An 18230-nucleotide genomic window follows, 5' to 3' on the forward strand; every position below is an offset into this window, starting at 1 on the left:
GTGAAGTCAACTGCACACAGCAAGGCCCAACAGAGAGCAATGACCAATGCATTTGTGGTGTTATCTGTGTGATAAATATCATCTATGTGGGGAACGTGTGTCACCGGAACCAGAAGGATTCTTCGTTAATGCAGCAGCCAAAAGACAATAAATACCTCTGACTGTGCAGCATTTTCTCAGAACTGCATGAATTGTCAGTTTAAATTATATATTCAGCTCTCTAGAATGGGTTTGAATTTACTATCTTCTGATTCTGAGATGGAATATCATCATGGAACCAAGATCCCCAGCCCAGCATCCCCTTGTGGCACCTGCCCCTGGACCAGGAAGTCCAGGTTTCAGTCTCACCTGCATCAGAGGTGTGCGAATAATATCTCTGAACAGGTTGATTAGAAAAAAAAGGTTAAATATAAAAAAAAAGCCAAGTGGTAGTGCCAGGAAAAACTAAACCTTGGAAGGAATCATAGCCAAGACATGTTCAGCCTTGATTACCGACACTTACAAGAATCATCGGTAGAGAACCTTTCCCAAACCCTAAGTGACCATGACCTGAAAGTATCCCTGTTAACATAGTACTGATCAGCAGTAAAAAACAAAGAACATTCCCCAGTATGACTACATACTAGATAAACATATCTACAGAATTATCATGGCAACTAACAAGTTAGGCCACTTTAAAAAATGTAATGAATCAAAGTACTGGCAATGCTCGCAGCCCAGCCAGTCAGTGGAACATGAGGTGGGAGTTTAAACTGTAAGCACTTGGGTACTGCAGTATTAACAGCCCCACCTATAAGGAGCTGTCATCAATGTGGTTTTATGTATCAGTAGCACTCAATTCACCTGCAGATTACCAAAGTGACTCCCAAAGCGGATTCTTTCCAAGTCCGCAACTTAAGCAATCATCTATATGGACACAAGTAGGAGCCCCAAAAGGTTAGACTGTCACCCACACAGAGCTAATGTGACCTTTAAACTCCATTAGATGATCAGTAGTACATGCACAGAACTGCCTGAAGCACAACTTCTCTCTGATCCTATGGAACCAAGCTTCTCACCTTGGTTCAAACAGCTGTCCATGTACACAATAACAGATCCCTGGGGAGCTGCAGAACACAAAAGACACTTAACGCATTGTTGTGCAACAGATACTTGGAGCTGTAAGCAACACCACTTTTACAGCATCAAGACTAGCTGTGCCCTCTGGCACAAGTCCCGGTGTTTCAAACACTGCCAAGCATTGGCTGCTTCACAGCTAATCTACAGTCAAATTACCTGTTTTTGTTTAATGACTGAAAATATTGTAATGCAAAGTAGCTGCTCTGCTCCATTTGAACAAGGAACCTAAATCTTTTGAAAGAAAATCACAATCATTGGAATGTTGAAAAGTATGCTTTCTTACAACAGCCATATCACAAAATAAAGACTTTAGTTCCATTTCCAGACTGCCAATCTTAGTCTTCACTAGAATTGATTTAAACTCAGTCTAGAAAATACGTTACATTATACACATATTCGACAAAAGAACGTAGAACAAAAGACAAGTGCTCTAATAATTCACCTTACTTTCCAAAGCCATGTCTCAGGGCTGTAAAGGAATCAAAACCTAGACTTTGTCTATTTGCCCTATCCATGTCCCTCATAATTTTATAAGCCTCTATACAGTCACTACTCAGCCTTCAACGCTGCAGGGAAAATAGCCCAGTCTATTCAGCCTTTTCCTATACCAACAAACTGGCAATATCCTTGTAAATCTTTTCTGGACCAATTAACACCAAAATTGGGTGGATTGTAGTGGACAGCGAAGGAGGTTACCTCATAGTACAATGGGATGGGCTAATGAGTGGCAGATAGAGTTTAATTTAGATAATTTAAGAGTGCTGCATTTCGAAAAGGCAAATCAGGGCAGGACTTATACACTTAATGGTAAGATCCTGAGGAGTGGTGCTGAACAAAGAGATCTTGGAGTGCTGGTTCATAGTTCCTTGAAAGTGGAGTGGCAGGTAGATAAGATAGTGAAGGCAGCATTTGGTATGCTCGCCTTTATTGGTCAGTGCATCGAGTAGTAGGATTTGGAGGTCATGTTGCAGCTGTACATTTCATTGTATTCCAATAGTGGCCTAACCAGTGTGCAATTCTGATCTCACTGGTATAGGAAGAATATTATGAAACTAGTGGGTTTGCTTTGACTGATTTCATCTATCTGAAACAACAGAAGCCATCTTTGTTTATAAGTGATCATAAATGACTTCTTACTCCATTCACACAAACAGTCCAAAATGCTTGCAAGTATAACGAGGTACCTGCGGTAGTGTAACATTTCATTGTCTGTCTGTACTTTAGGTTTCAGTTGTAGAGTTTGCCTCAAACTCAATCTTCAGGATCAGCACAAGCATGGACCAAAAGTGCAACTGGTTCAGCACACTAATTTAGTTCCATTGCCTTGTATCCCTCCGATAAAACTCTGTCTCAATTTTAATTTTAAAAACTGGTAAAGTTGAAGTATTGTTAACTGAAAGAGACATTGTACCATACAAAATTGAGCAAAGTTTGGAAATAGCAGCGATTAACAAACATTTTTTTTGCATATGTGCTTCTTTAACCAAACCAGTGAAAACTGATAAAACTTTAATGTTTTGTGCATGTCGAATTGTAATGCGGAATTAAAATCATGAAATTTGCTAATGTTGGTAGCACAAATCTAGGTCATACAACGATTTAAATATACATTATTAAATGCAAGCAAAGCGAGCAGAACATCCAAGACGAAATACTGAAAAAGACCTCCCTGAATGTTTCATCCTGAAGGACATGGCATTTTGTATAGCTTCACCTTTCACACTTGTCCAGACTAGTTCAAGGAATAATGGAGCAGCAATGTCAGGGGGCAGTGCTGTCAAAAGGTTAAGCTGCATTGTGAAATGTCTGTATATTTTTCAAAAAGTAACAGCTCATGAAAATGGACTTTTGGACCTACACTGAAAAGTTGTTCAACTTCTGTGTCACAGACAGGAAGGGGAATGGAGAACATTTTTAAGTTCCCTGAAACTAAGTTTGACAGGGGGAGTGGAAGGAATTGGAGACCCTAATCTAGTGGTCAAACATGTTTATCCAGTGATGCAGAAGTTCAGACGGGGTACAAGCCTGCAGTCTGGACTGGTTGATTTACGTCATGAAAACAACTGGAGTACAATTGACCTCAGCACACATTATCCAAAAACTACTTGCTTTTATATAGCATGTTTTTCACAGTAAAATATGCCAGAAGAAGAACACAGCAAACTAATAGAAGAATAGAAAAATGAATGGCTGTAAGTCAGAATTCTAACTCATTCACAGATCTTGTCCCATTTAAGGGACTGGGAGAACATGAGGACTGCAGATGCTGGAGATCAGAGTCGAGAGTGTGGTGCTGGAAAAGCACAGCAGGTCAGGCAGCATCCGAGGGGCAGGAGATTCTATGTTTCGAGTATAAGCCCTTCATCAGGAATGAGGCTTGTGGTCCAAGAAAGTTGTGAGATAAATGGGAAAGGATAGGGCTGGTGGGAGAGAGGGGTAGCTGGGAATGCGATAGGTAGATGAAGGTGGGAGTGAACATGATAGGTTGGAAAGGGGTGGAGCAGATAGATGGGAAGGAAGATGGACAGACAGGACAGTTCAAGAGGGCGGTGCCAAGTTGGAAGGTTGGATCTGGGATAAGGTGGGGGGAGGGGAATGAGGAAACTGGTGAAATCCACATTGATCCAGTGTGGTTGGAGGGTTCCAAGGCGGAAGATGTGTTCTTCCTCCAGGTGTCGGGTGGTTAGGGTTTGGCGTTGGAGGCGGCCTGGGTCTTGCATGTCTTTGGCAGCGTGGGAGGGGAGTTAACACGTTCGGCCACAGGGTGGTGGAGTTGTTTAGTACGCGTGTCCTAGAGAACATCTCCACCTTCCTCCCTGACCTATCACCTTCACCCCCACCTTCATCTACCAATTGCATTCCCAGCTACTTTCCCCCCAGTACCACCAACCCCCCCACCCCCATTTATCTCTCAGCCCCCTTAGGCCACAAGCCTCATTCTTGATGAAGGACTTATGCTTGAAATGTCGATTCTCCTGCTCCTCAGATATTGCCTGACCAGCTGTGCTTTTGAGCATCACACCATTTAAGGGATTGTCCAATCTCTGCCATCCCCTCAAGTCCCCTATCAGTCTAACGACAGAGGGAACGAATTGCATTTCATAAGGCTAGATAAAGACCAGACCAAGTCTGTGCAAAGACTGAAAAAGAAAAAAAAAGTGAAAAGCAAGACATGCTTCATTTTATGTACTCCTTCAGCACCTCACTTTTTTACACAAACACAAGAGCTACAAGAGGTCAGGAATTCAGTACAAGAACCACCATGCATATAGGATATTTAAATTGTGCTATTGTGATACAGCCAGACTGACTGAGCTGGATGTTTGCTGAGTGCCCAATGCTTTCCCAAAAGTACAAATTATTTCCAACGCTCAAACATCAACAGGAAATTAAAGCAAATGGAGCAAAAGTTGGAAAAGTCATGAAATATTCTCACAAGCTCAGCATTGTGCTAAATTCCATTGCTAAGGGGCAAACTCCAATTCAACAAACAAGTAATTGCAAGATCACATTCAGATGAAACACATTGACTCATCAGATGGAAAATGGCTGTTAAATGTAGTCTTGTGCTAAGTCGATGCATTATCAAAGCTTTATTAGACATCACACCTGACAGGCAGGTTGCAGTGCCAAGAAACAAAATGAATCTCAATGCAATGATATTTTCCACCTTAATAATAGATGCAGCCACTACCTGAAGCAATCCACAATTCTTAACATTGCTCCCCCGAGAAGATCTGCTCTTGCAAGCAGTTGATAAATGAAACAGAGCCACATCTCTCCATTGTTCCACTGGACCCTTGGCTGTCCCAAAGCAAATCAGACTTTGCTCAGAATTGTATCCTGGATGACCCACAATTTCCTGTAACTCAGTTTAAGGGTTAAGTCATTGATGACAGATTTTACCAGCCACTCTGCTGATCTATTACACCCCTGATAAGTTCTCAGGTCAGAGCTGAAAATGTGTTGCTGGTTAAAGCACAGCAGGTTAGGCAGCATCCAAGGAACAGGAAATTTGACGTTTCGGGCCAGAGCCCTTCATCAGACCTGCAGACCTCACTTTTTACTCAAGTTCTCAGGTCAAACTAGAACACTCCCTTTCTCTTTCGCAAGAAGCTCGGTTTTAATCACTCATGACCAGTTCTGTTTACTTCTTCATTCGCAACTTGGTCTTAATCTCAAGTGTACCTCTGCCTTCAGAATTCTCTTCATTGCCTTTGCCTCCTCCAGACACTATTACTGCTAAGGATCTCCTCACCATCACCCATTTGAAACAGCACCTTGTCTAAAACTCAGTCACACAGCCTCCTGAAATCTTGCGGATAGTTGAAGTAACATTTCACCTGTACCTCCTCCAATCTTATGTATTGTCGACAATAATTTGCCCCTACTTATTATGATCTACTTGTCCATTATCACCGTCTGTATCAGTGCACATTGCACTGGAGAGGGAACTATTTAATTGAAAGCTGCTGTTAGCTCATAGTGAGCTTACGAACATCGAAAGTGGAAAAGCATCAGCCTCTGATTTGAGGTGAAGCTTGGAAGTTAATTGGCTGTAGTGAGCAAGTTGTTGGGATTGCTGCAGACAGTTGGAGGCTGCTGTCAGCTTTGGCTGGGAAATGCTGCTCATATGGTGTGGGTTTGGTTGCTGGTGGTGGAAGGGAGGAAGAGACTGCAAAGGGTGGAGAGGGGAAGGAGGAAGCTCCAAAAGTTTTGGAGGGGGTAAAGGAGACAGCTTCAAAGTAGGTGGGACAAAATAGAGGGGCTGCACAGTTGGTGAGAACAAGGTGGCTGCAAAGCGGTGAGTTGAGTATGAGGCTGCATGGAGACAGAACAGTTTTAAACCTGTCAACAATGGAATACTTAACTACCTAGAAGCCAAGAAATGCTGAAATCAATAAGGTCATGAAATAATTAAAAATGAATGTGAGATATCTAGCTTGATGCTTCACATGAACAGCTACTATTTTGGGAAAAATTAAGTGAATCCTACCACAAAGAAACTGTTAAATGTTAATCTACAATTGGGATCTGAGATGCAGTTAATTGGGTAATAAGAGCCGATTATACTGTGGCAGCTTTGTTAATATATAATGTAAACAAATTAACTGTGACATCACCAGTCTGCTGTGATAGCTTTTGCTTTGTATAAGTTATGCAGAAAAAAAACTTCTGATTTTAATTTGTGCACATTGTCTTGTAGTTATTTCAGTACTGTGTGCAGAGGAAATTAATGCTGTCCATTGGACTTGAGTCGAATGGCCTGTTTCCACACTGTCGAGACTCTTCTAATAATTCTTTTGTGGTGTGACTTTAGGTTTAATCCAAGACTGGTAATTGAGGATATTAATGAATTCTTCTGAGTCCAAGTGTACAAGTACTCCACTTGTCAACTTTAATAGATAAGGTATTGTTAGTATGTAATGCTTTACTAAATAAATTAGTTAGTAAAGGACCACATGAAAAGCAAACATAGCAGATGTAAACTTGTTCAGTCCTATTGATTCTACTGGACCCACAAAATATCACAAATACAATCACTGAAACTGTTAGAAAGGAATGAAATGAGGGGAGATAAGGGTCCTGGAAATAGGAGACATCAGTCAATAGATTTCTCTCTCTGCCACAATCTGCACTGACACTCCAGTGTGGTTCGAAAGGAGTATTGTCATCTCAGAGGTGCCATTTTTCAACTGAGACATCAAAAAGCTCCCATTAATCACGGTAACATTCAAATTTCAATCTCAAAGAGTTAGGTGGTGAGAGATTCTCCTTAGTCACTTGATCAATACTTATAATCTGTACTTTGATTTTGGCTGAGGAACATGTCCATTACCTCAAACAGCATTTGCTGTATATAAACTGGCTGCCATGTTTCCTGCAATACATCAGATACATTTAAAAAGTGCTAAATTGATTGGAAAGTGGTTTGGGATGTTCTATGAATGGTGCCATATATACCTGTTTCGTGCAAAGCATAAGTTTCCCCAGAATTAGTCATAGTTTGTTCTTTAAAGTTGCAGAAAATACCTGGATGAATTATACTTTTACAGCAAACTGCAACAAGGAAATCATAAGAATCAAGGAAACAGGCAACGTTCCTTGAGGATACATCAATCATAATCAAATTTCCTGCACAGCCCCAAAACGGTGTATGGATTAAACCGCTTAAAATTCTCAAATTATGAACTCTGCTCATGTTCTAAATCCTGTCCAAATCCAGAGTCATCTGGAACAAGGTGCTGTGTGCCAACAGTAAAAAATGAGGTCTGCAGATGCTGGAGATCACAGCTGCAAATGTGTTGCTGGTCAAAGCACAGCAGGTTAGGCAGCATCTCAGGAATAGAGAATTCGACGTTTCGAGCATAAGCCCTTCATCAGGAATAAGAGAGAGAGAGCCAAGCAGGCTGAGATAAAAGGTAGGGAGGAGGGACTAGGGGGAGGGGCGATGGAGGTGGGATAGGTGGAAGGAGGTCAAGGTGAGGGTGATAGGCCGGAGTGGGGTGGGGGCGGAGAGGTCAGGAAGAGGATTGCAGGTTAGGAGGGCGGTGCTGAGTTGAGGGAACCGACTGAGACAAGGTGGGGGGAGGGGAAATGAGGAAGCTGGAGAAATCTGAATTCATCCAAATTTTGTTGGTTGGAATGTAGTTCGGAGTCCGTGTGGGATCAGTCGGTTCCTTAGGCAGGTGCTGAGGAAGGAGATGTGGCTGTGGTAACGGGTCTGTTTGAGAACGTGGCTGAAGAGCTTCTGTGCAGAGGAGATGACCTGGGGGGTGCAGTGAGAGAGGGACTCACTGAAATCCTTGTAGAGGGAGGAAGAGAGCTTCTTCAAGGAAGGCATCCTTGTAAGAGGATTCGCAGTAGGTTAAAATCTTCGAGTAAAAAATGAGGTCTGCAGATGCTGGAGATCACAGCTGCAAATGTGTTGCTGGTCAAAGCACAGCAGGTTAGGCAGCATCTCAGGAATAGAGAATTCGACGTTTGTGTGCCAACATTCCAGTTTAATTTAAAGCATCTTACAGTGAGATGCCTAAAGCACCAACAGATGGCGTGTCTCAATGAATCCGAACTAACTTTGATGCAATTGTCTGGGAGAGGTCAAATATCTTTATCTTGAGACCGAGCTTAATTCATTAATAGAAAGAGTAGGACAAATAGCACAGACATCCATAAGGCACTGAGCAATCAGCAGCAGAATTGTAGTATACCACCTCATTACCCAACACATCTGTCAATTTACCATGACCACCAATCCAGGAGATCAACTATGGTTCAATGAAAAATGTAGAAAGGCATGCAAATAGCAGCACCAGGCAGACCCAAAAACAAGGACAACATACATACCAAACAATGGCAGCAGCAGAGAAATAAGCAAGCTCACATCAACTGATCTGATCAAATCTCTGAAGTCTCAGCATTCAGACACAAATGAAGAAGACCAGTTAAAAGCTAACTGGAGAAGGAGACCCCATAAATATTCCTATTCTGGGGAGTCCAGTACATCAGTGCAAACATCAACGATGTAGCTTTTATAACTCACTTCAGCCAGATTGCTGAGTGCATAATCTGTCTGTCCATTACGTTCACTGATAACTATGCAGGGTTCAGTATCATTTGCAACTCCTCAGACACTGAAGCAATCATGCCCATATGTAACATGACCTGGACAACATCCTGGCTTGGGCGAGTGGCAAGTAACATTTGCACCATCTTAGTGCCAGGGAATGATCATCTCTAACAAGACAGAATCCAAGCATCTGCTCTTGACATTCAATATCATTACCTTGCCTGGATCCCTCACCATTAACATCCTAGAGATAGCAGTGACCAAAAACTAAACTGATTAAGCCATACAAATGTTGTGGTCAGTAACTTATCTCCTGGCTCCCCATGGCTTGTCTTTTCTCTAAAAGGCACAAGTGCAGGATGTGATGCATAAGTGTGGATCCAATATGACTGAAGAAGCTCAGCAGCATCCAAAACAAAACAACCCATTTGATTGGCATTCCATTCATATGTTAAACATCCACTCCCTCCACTTACTCACAGTAGCAGCACTGTGTACCATATACAATATGAATGACAGCAACTTGCCAAGCCTCTTCTGACACCACCTTAGAAACACTCAACCTCTACCACCGAGAGGAGTAAAGACAGCAGGCAGAGCGGTACACCACCATCTGAAAGTTCTCATCCTGACTTGAAACTAACTTGTTCCCTGTTGCTCAGAGCTGAAAATGTGTTGCTGGTTAAAGCGCAGTAGGTCAGACAGCATCCAAGGAACAGGAAATTCGACATTTCGGGCATAAGCCATTCATCTGCTCAGAGACAATCTTGGAACTTACTTCCCAACAATACTGGCTCACAGTGACCACATATGAGAGGACCATGCAAAAGTTCAAAGTGGCAGCTTACCACTACCTTCCCAAGGACAATTGGGGAGGAGCAACAAACGTTGGCCCAGCCAGAGAGCCTCATATCCCATCAAAGAATAATAAGTGCTGATCTTACCTACATATTTCTTACAACACTATAAGGCTGAGATACGTATTTCAGAAATGGCAATGTACAGCAAGATTCTGATACAAGCCAGGATTGAGGATATAAGGAGGAGAGAAAAAATACTGATAGGTTAAGTGAGCAAAAATGTGGAAAATTGAGTATAATGTGGGAAAATGTAAATTAAAAAGAAGCATATTATCTAAATGACCAGAGCCGAACTTCTGCAATTGTTCTTCATAACTGAAGTGTCTCATACCTGGTATTATTCTTGCAGATATTTTCTGTACTCTATCCAATGTGTTCAAGTCTGACCTAAAGTGTGATACCCAGAACTGTACACAATATTCAGCTGAGCTCTAAGTAGTTTTCCGACAGATTCTTGTACTTTATGCCCCTATTAATGCAGCTGAGAATACAGGTGTTTTTTTTAAAAACTCTTGCTAACTGACCTGTCACATTAGCGATACATGCATGGGTACGTCCAGGTCCTTCTGTTCCTGCACACCCTTCAGAATACTACTCTTCATTTTACAGCATGTCTCCATGTTCACTGTAACAAGATAAACTGTCTCACACTTCTCTGCACTGAACTCCATCTGCCATCTTCTGGCCCAGTCCGTCAATTTCTCTGTATCCTTTTGGAGTTCTACAATGCTCTCCTCTCAGTTCACGATCCTCCCAAGTTTTGCATCATCTGCCAACTTTGACATTGACTCTTGCACACCAAGAACTAGATAACTTATATGCATCAGAAAAGGTAAAGGCTCTCAACTCAAACACTGCATGACCATATTAAAACACAAGGTGTTCAAGGAAAACTTAACTAACATGAGCAATTCCTTTGAATCTTATCTGGAAATTAACAGTACTGTAAATTGAAAAATCATTGACAGCACATCTATCTAGAAATTAAGAGTGATACAAATCTTATGTGGGACACAATGAATACTGAGGGCTTCGTTGCTAAGTTTGCAGATGATACAAAGATAGGTGGAAGGGCAGGTAGTGTTGAGGAAGCAGGGAGGCTGCAGAAAGACTTGGACAAGCTCAGTGAATGGGCAAAGAAGTGGCAGATGGAATACAACATGGAAAAGTGTGAAGTTATGCACTTTGGTAGGAAGAGGAGAGGCACAAGCTGTTTTCTAAACATGGAAAGGCTTCAGAAATCTGAAACACAGCAAGTATGCAAGTTCACGATTCTTTTAAGAATAACACACAGGTTCATTGGCAGGTAGGAAGGCAAATACAATGTTGGCATACATTTCAAAAGAACTAGTATAGAAGAGCAGAAATGTATTGCTGAGGCTGTCAGACATCAGTTGGAATATTGTGAGCAGTTTTTGGGCCCCACATCAAAGGGAGGATGTGCTGACGCTGTGGGGTGGTCTACAGCAGGTTCACAAGAATGATCATGGGAATGAATAGCTTGTCAAATGAGGAGCAGTTGTGGGTCTGGGTCTGCACTCAAAGCTTAGAAGGATGAGGGAGATCTCATCGAAATTTACAGAATTTTGTAGGGCCTGGATACAGGGGACATGTAGAAGTTTTCACTTGTAGGAGAGACTAGGGCCTGAGGGCACAACCTCAAAGTGAAGGGCCTGATTGTTTAGAAAGTATGTGAGGAGGAATCTCTTTCGTCAGATGGTGGTGATTCTGTGAAACAAGTTGTTGCAGAAGGTTGTGGAGATCAGGTCACTGAGCATCTTTAAAGACAGAGTTATAGAGTCAGAGATTCAAAGCACTGAAACAGACTACTGTATTCAGTCCAACTAATCCACACTGATCGAGGGCTGAAGGGTCTGTACTGTGCTGTAACATTCTATGTTCAAATCAAACTCATGCACTTGTCTGCGTTGAAGCTCATATCCATTCATACCTTTCCTATTCATGTACTTATTAAAATGTCTTTTAAATATTGTAAGTGTACCTGCATCCACCACTTCCTCTGGCAGTTCAAACCGCACACGAACCATTCTCCATGAAAAGTTTGCCCCATAGTTTTGAACTAGCCCATCCTATCGACATTTACCCTTGCTAGTCACATATCTCTGCTCCTCATAGAGGCTTATGAAATCACAAGGTCACTTCTCAACCACTGACACTCCAATGAAAAAAGGTCCCAGCCTATCTTTATCAAACTTTCCATTCCCAGCAACATACTGGTAAATCTTTCTGAACCTGCCCCAATTTAATAAAATCCTTCCAATAGCAGGATGACCAGAACTCTAGTCTGCCAGAAGAGGCCTAACCAATGTCTTGTGCAAACTCAACACGACTTCCCAACTCCTATACTCAAAGGTCTCAGAAATGAAGGCAAGATTGTGAAATTCCTTCTTAACTACCCTGACTACATGTGATGTAAATTTTAAAGAATTATGTATCTGAACTCCTAGGTCTCTAGAGCAATAGGCTAGGACTGTTTTTCCTGGAGCATCAAAGGTTGAGGGGTGACCTTATAGAGGTTTAAAAAATCATGAGGGGCATGGATAGGGTAAATAGACAAGGTCTTTTCCATGTGGTGGGAAAGTCAAGAACTGAAGGGCATAGTTTAAGGTGAGAGGGGAAACTTTTAAAAGGGACTAAGGGGCAACACAGAGGGTGGTGCATGTATGGAATGAGCTGCTAGAGGAAGTGGTGGAGGCTGGTTGGATATATGAATACAAAGGGTTTAGAGGGATATGGGCGAATAGCTAGCAAATGGGACTAGATTAATTTCAGATATCTGGTCGGCATAGACAAGTTACACTGAAGAATCTTGTTTCCGTGCTGTACATCTCCATAACGATGCAGGGCCCGGCCATGAATTGTGTAAGTCCTGTTTTACCAAAATGCAATATCTCATACATATCCAAATTAAACTCCATTGCCACTCCTCAACCCACTGACCCAATCAATCAATCTTGTGGAAACTCAATGGTCTCCTTCCAACCTTTTGCACTTTGACATTTCTTACTATCCCCTGCTCCAACTGACACAGCCTCCTGAACATTTTGGAAAACAGATTTCAAGGTCATGTCCTTCTTGCAATAACCTACCTATGGCTCAAACCATCTGATTACCCACAAATGCTACTTCGTATTCAATTATTTAGTTTTGAACTCAAGCTGCAGTGAGCCCTGCAGGTAGCAAGATGATGGCACATATCGCTCACATGCATATCATTGTTACCCTCTCTACATACTGTGCAAATTTTAAAGCATTATGTACCTGAACCCAAAGAACTCTCGAGCAATAGGCTGGGACTGCTTTTCCTGGAGATTACCAGTTCATGCACTACCTCTGTAGCTACTTCCTTTGGGATGCAACCCTCAGGTCTAGTGAATTTGTCAGCCTTTAAGAGGCTAATTAAGGATCCAAAAAATTAACTTGTGTGGATGAAGTGCATTCACAAATACTTTGTGGTTGTCTTTACAGAAGCAGGGCGATGATGTCATAGAGGAGTAGATAGGTTCTTAATAAATAACGGGAATCAAGGTTTACAGGGAGAAGGGAAGAGAATAGGACTGGGAAAAAATATAATGGTGATGCAGTCTGAAGGCCTAATTCTGCTCTTATATCTTACAACTTAATTACAGTCAAAATAGAACCCCATAAGAAATTAGTTAGGCAGCTTCAAGAAGTAGCATTAAGCACACATTTGAATTTCAGGTTACTTAAATTTGTTCTACTATCTCTCTCAAAGTGTTCTGATAACAAATTCTAACATCCACATCATTTAAGAATTTTACTTTCAGTTGTAGATTTTTTTAATTTAAGAAAGATGCCAGAAGATACAACGGTATTGTGCAAATGATATGGTAACGAACTAGTAACCCAAAATCCCAGGTAATATTCTGGGGAATTCGGAACAAATTCCAATATAGCAGATAATGGAATCTGAATTCAGTGAAGATCTTGAATTAAAAGTGGCAAGCGTGCAATCTATTTCAGCCTCCTCCTTAGGTTCCCATCAGAATAGATGCTAGGCTTTGGCTGATTCAATTCACTAGACACGATATCATGCAATGTGTGAAAGCACTCGATACAAAGATTACAGGCTCTGACAACATTCCAGGAACAGTACTGAAGACATATTCTCTAGAACTTACTGCACCCCTTTGTCAAGTTGCTGTAGTATGTCTCCTCATAGACATGGAAAATTGCCTAAATGCGTACTGGACAGAAAAAGCAGGACAAATCCAACTCAGCCAACTTCTGCCCCATCAGCCTACTCTCAATCACCAGCAAACTGATAGAAGGACTCATCAACAGTGCTATCAGGTACCATCTGCTGAGGAATAACATAATCACTGATGTTCAGCTTGGGTTTCAGCAAGATAACTCTGACATCATTACAGCCTGCAATGAACCATGAAGGAATATCACTAGTTATGCTATAGGCCTCCCAACAGCAAGCGGGTGAAGAAACAGATATGGAGAAGCAGATCATGGAAAGTTGTAAAAAATGTAGGGTTGTTGCAGTGGTGTCCTTAATTCCACCATATTGATTGGGACTCCCACAGTGCCAAGGGCTTAGATGGACAGGCAGGAATCTGGAAGAACACAGTGAGCATCAGGAGGTGGGGAAGTGGACATTTCAGGTGCAACCCTTCTTCAGGACTGGGTGTGGATGTAGTGGGAGCTGCAGATAAAGGAGGTGACTGGGGCAGGGTGGTGAAATGGGGATAGGTGAAGTCAGGTAGAGGGTACAATCTGGTTGGTCAATGGGAGGAATGAATCCAGTTGGTGGCAGGTAGCAGTGAGGGGGAGGAGCTGGGAAGTGAGTTGGGGTATGGGAAGGGAAATTATTTAAAATTGGAGAACCCAATGTTGAATCCCCCGGGCTGAAGGCTGCCCAGGCGGAAGATGAGGTGTTGTTCCTCCAATTTGTGGCGTGGTTCCATGTGGCAATGGAGGAGGCCAAGGATGGTCACATCAGAAAGGGAATGGTTAGGGGAGTTGAAACGGGAGGTGACTGAGTTGTCCGATCGGCCCTTGCATCCCCAGCTATGATGCTCGGTGAACCGTTCCCTAAGTTTACGTTTAAGAATAAAGGAGGGAATTCACACATGGAGTCAGGAAGTAGAGGAGGTAAATAGTGAGTATTTGGTATCCGCATTCACTAAGACAGACATGGATGATGGTATGATCAGGGAGGGGTATGGTGATATTCTGGGGCATGTCGATATTAAGGTGGTGGTGGTGGTGGTATTGGGTATCTTTGAATACATTAAGTAGATAAGGCCCCAGCGTATGATGGGATCTATCCCAGCATATGGGAGGAGAATGCTGGCAGCTTGACAAAGATCTCTTTATCCACTTTAGCCACAGACGAGGTCTCACAAGACTGAAGAATAGCCAATGCTCTTCCTTTCTTTAAGAAGGTCAACCGGGATAATCCAGGCAATTATGGACCTGAGTCTTAAATCAGTCGTATAACTGTAGAAATTTTTGGAGAAGATTCTTTGGGACAGGATGTATTTGCATTTGGAGAAGAATGAACTAAATAGGAACAGTGAGCATAGCTTTAAGCATGCAAGATCTAGTCTCATAAACCTGATTGAGTTTTTTGAAGAAGTAATGAAGATCATTGATAAGGATAAGGCAGTGGAAGTTGTTGACATGGACTTTATGAAATCATTTGACAAGGTTCCTCTTAGCAAGCTGGTCCAGAAGATTTAGTCACATGGTAAGTTGTGAAGTTGGATAAAAAATTGGCTTAGTGATAGAAAACAGAAGATAGTTGTGGAAGGATGTTTTTTTTTAGATTCCCTACAGTGTGGAAACAGGCCCTTCGGCCCAACAAGTCCACACTGACCCGCCGAAGCGCAACCCACCCATACCCCTACATTTACCCCTTTACCTAACACTATGGGCAATTTAGCATAGCCAATTCACCTGACCTGCACATCTTTGTGACAGTGGGAGGAAACCGGAACACCCGGAGGAAACCGATGCAGACACAGGGAGAATGTGCAAACTCCACACAGTCAATCGCCTGAGTCGGGAATTGAACCCGGGTCTCTGGTGCTGTGAGGCAGCAGTGCTAACCACTGTGCCACCGTGCCGCCCAGTTTTTCTGACTGGTCACAGTGTTCTACAAGGATCAATGCTGGAACCTCAATTGTTTGTTATAGATATACATTATGTAGATGAAAGTGTACATGGTTTGTTCAGTAACTTTGCAGATGACACAAAAATTGGTGAGTTGTGATAGTGAGGAAGGTTGTCAAAGGATACTGCAAGATATAGATCAGTTGAAACACAAGGTGGAGAAATGGCACATAGAATTTTATCCAGTAAAGTGTGTAGTGATACAGTTTGGGAGGTCAAATGCAAGTGGAAATATACACAACATTGCTAGATCCTTAGGAGCACTGATACACAGAGTGAACGTGGAGTGCAAGTCCAAAGCTTCCCTAAAGTGGCAATACAAATGGATAAAGTGGCACAGAAGGTGCACTTGACTTCATCAGTCAGGTCACTGAGTATAAAAGTCAGCAAGTCATGTTGCAATTATATAAGAATTTAGTTCGACCATATTTTGAGTACTGAGAGCAGTTCTGGTCACCACACTGCTGTTGGATTGGAGACTTTGGAACAAGTGCAAAGGACGTTTACCAGGATTTGAGTGCATTAGCTTGAAGGAGAGAGATTGGATAAACTTGGTCCTGATGAAGGGTTTTTGCCAGATACATCGATTTTCTTGCTCCTCGGATGCTGCCTGACCTGCTGTGCTTTTCCAGCACCACTCTAATCTAAACTTGGTTAACAATCACACAACACCAGGTTATAGTCCAACATGTTTATTTGAAAGCAGGAGCTTTCAGAGCGCTGCTCCTTATCTGGTGGTTGTGGAGTATAAGATCGTAGGACACAGAACTTACAGCAAAAGTTTACAGTATGATGCAACTGAAATTATATATTGAAAAAGACCTGGATTGCTTGTTAAGTCTCATCTTTTAGAATGGCCATGTTGGTTTCAGTTCTTTCATATGTAATCCCAGAACTTTTTTTAAAAAAGTTACATTCTCAAGGGAACTTTAACAATAGGTGCCACATCAGCTCAGAAAATGCATTGAAGGTGCGAGGAGCCCTGTGTGAGGCTGTCCGTGCCACAATGTTCAGACTGATTCTATTTCTAAAAAAGGAATTACAAAATCATGCAAAAACTACATGAATCCATGTAACAGTCTGTCAACCTCCTTACAAAAAGGGGTTCAGAAAAAATTTACAAGGATGGTGCCAGAGTTGGAGGGTTTCAGCGATGGGGAAATGCTGAATAGCCTGGAGTATTGCAGACTGAGGGATGACTTTACAGAGGTTTATAAAATCATGAGGGGATGGATAGGATAAATAGACAAGGCATTTTCCCTGGGGTGGGCAAGTCCAGAACTGGAGGACATAGGTTTAGGGTGAGAGGGGAAATCTTTAAAAAGGGGGTTGGGCGGAGATGTGAAGAGAGAAAGAGGAGAGAGGGAAAGCAGTGCAAGAGAGATGAGAGTGGCGAGTGGGAAGGAGGCTTTCTTTATCCTCTTTTTCAGAGGTGTTCATCAAAGCCTAGAAACACTAGTATAAAGAATAGAAGGACTTGTAGACCATAGCTGTTATCAAAAAATCAGCCTATTTTCAGATTTAGAATTACTAAACAAGAAAGCATTTGAGCTGGGGTTTTGAAGGGGAGGTCAAGGATTGCCTCACTGAATACAAGTGAGAAAAGCTCCAAGAAATCGCAAACCTCAGAACACCTGGAACCCAGAGGAGAATCAAAATTAATTTCTTGAGCTATGACCAGTTTTACTTGTGTCCCAGGAGAAAGAGAACATAGAACAGTACAGCACAGTGCAGGCCCTTCAGCCCTCTATTTGTGTCAACCTGATCTCCTACTCTAAGATCAAACTAATCGACATACCCTACATTTTACTATCATCCATGTGCCTATTCAAGAGTCACTTAAAGGTCCTGAATGTATGTGACTCTACTACCGCTGCTGGCAGTGCATTTCACACACCCACACTCTCTGCGTAAAGAACCTACTTCTGACATCTCCCCTAAACCTTCCTCCAATGATCTTAAAATTATGCACCCTCATGATAGCTATTTCAGCCCAGGTAAAAGTCTCTGGCTATCCACTCTATTTATACTTCTCATCATCCAGTACACCTTTATCAAGTCACTTCTCATTCTTCTTTGCTCCAATGAGAAAAACCCTAGCTCACTTAATCTTGTGTCATAAGACATGCCCTCCAATCCAGGCAGGATCCTAGTAAATCTCCTCTGCACCCTCTCCAAAGCTTCCACATCCTTCCTATCAAGAGGGGACCAGAACTGAACACAATATTCCAACTGGTCTAATTCGGGCTCGAGCGCTGCAGTATGACCTTGCGGCTCTTCAACTCAATCCCACTGCTAATGAAAGCCAGCACACCAGATGGCTTAACAACCCTAGCAACTTGGATGGCAACTTTGAAGGATCTACGGACGTGGACCCCAAGATCCCTCTGTTCCTCCACACTGCCAAGACTCCTGCATTTAACCCTGAAACAGCATTTAAATGAATCACTTCACACTTAGTCATAGAGATGCATAGCATGGAAACAGACCCTTCGGTCCAACTCTCCCATGCC

The 18230-nt window shown here is 42.3% G+C and overlaps 1 protein-coding gene across 1 annotated transcript in view; it reads right to left on the minus strand.

Annotated features, from left to right (window-relative positions):
- Positions 1 to 18230, minus strand: part of LOC132830782 (vesicle-fusing ATPase) — a 277011-nt gene that overhangs the window by 139243 nt on the left and 119538 nt on the right. The gene's annotated exons all lie outside the window — the stretch shown is intronic.

Source organism: Hemiscyllium ocellatum, chromosome 32, assembly GCF_020745735.1.
Source record: "Hemiscyllium ocellatum isolate sHemOce1 chromosome 32, sHemOce1.pat.X.cur, whole genome shotgun sequence".
Taxonomy (NCBI): Eukaryota; Metazoa; Chordata; class Chondrichthyes; order Orectolobiformes; family Hemiscylliidae; genus Hemiscyllium; species Hemiscyllium ocellatum.